Here is a 1,657-nt window from a genome sequence, read left to right on the forward strand (position 1 = left end):
AGGGAACTGAGCACATTGAACATGGTGACTCCTGATGCGACACTCATTGGATGCATTTGTTGGAATGCAGCAAAAGATATTCCAAACAATTCAGAACTTGGACTAGAATGGCTCATTTATGAGACCGCATAATTTTTCGAAAGGTGCAGAAGTCGGCAGAGAACACAATCGGCATCTGTCAATGCCTCTCGGCCCAGGTTACTAGTCAAACTAAATCTCTATGCACAGACGTCTATTAGACAACAGTAGTCAAGGCAAGAAGAGATGATCATTAAGCATACAAACCCACAAATGTTTACATTTTGTTCATAATTGCTGGGGCAATTTACGAGTTGACAAGCTCGCATTCGGCATTCCAGTCATTGTACACGTCAATCTTTTGGCTCAGTGCGTTCACAGACGTCTGATAGTCCTCCAGACATGTTCCACATTTCACAAAACCAATCCTTTTTTCTCTATTGCTAAAACAGTCACGTCAAAATGAGCAAGCAGCATGCATTTGCACTTCACAAGAACCTTCGTGGTTACAAAAGGAGAAACTGAACTGCTTTGGTACTGGCTCAATCACTTTTGCCTAAGCTGGGGGCTTGCGCGCACTAGTCTTCCGACCCATCACGAAGACACATCCACTCCGTGAAGGTAGCTTCCATGACTCCTTTCAGGCGAAAATTAATGCATTCCTGATGTACGCCTGTGGCATAATACAAAGCAAGTGGATCAAATCATCTTTAACGCAGAAAATACCTGACTTTCTGTAGAAAAAGCATACTCGAGTTGGGACAATTTCTTTCGAAAGAGAGGATAATATAGGCAGATAACAAATTTTAGCGAAGGCAGCATGAGCATTAAAGCCATCGTTGGAAGAGGTTCTGGTCTGGGGCCAGCCAGGAAGATGATGCCGTTACTTAGGCCCTAATAATTGCCCTTTCCGTATCTGCAACCCCAGAACATCGTTTGCGCAAACATTTTTTTTATACATATATGAATTCCGCCTCTTATTTTGAGGTCTTGAGAACATTGCATTGTCATTTGATTAGCTGAGGAAAGACTTGCCAGTTATGTCAAGGAAGGGAGGGGGTAGTACCACATCCATAATACCCCTCTTATCTCTCACGGAATTAGTGAAACAGAGAATAGGAAACAAAGTGCGAGTAGGGGAGAGAAGGGTAGAGGGAGATGGTTCTGAAGTCAAAATTCTCTTATCGATTTTCTATTCAAGAATTTTGGGGATCGTCACAGAAGAACACATAAAAGAGCTTTGATAAGTGTCGAACTGTCTCTCCTTAGCTCAAAATTGCTTCCCGCCCATCCTTAAGCGAAATGTCATACCAATTTCCTTCAAAGCTTGTTTTAGGCAATCTCTCATTTTTGACACAAAAGACGCCAAGTTGAAACATATTCTAGGGATAGAGGAACGGAGGGAGTATTCTCTACTTGGCAGACCATCCAATCACTGACCTGAATAAAGGCTCACTTCGCTTGGAAAAACATGGGTTGAAATGGCTGCATTTTGGGCATAAACTTCCAAAAATTACAAGATCTTACATTATTTGATATCTAAAATGCGAATACCTGACTGCATACATACATGATTTTACCTCGTTTGCTTCAAAAATACATTTGTCCCTTAGCGAAATTTCCACTTTTCCATGACACC

The sequence above is a fragment of the Echinococcus granulosus genome (genome assembly GCF_000524195.1).
Source record: "Echinococcus granulosus chromosome Unknown EG_S00326, whole genome shotgun sequence".
NCBI lineage: Eukaryota > Metazoa > Platyhelminthes > Cestoda > Cyclophyllidea > Taeniidae > Echinococcus > Echinococcus granulosus.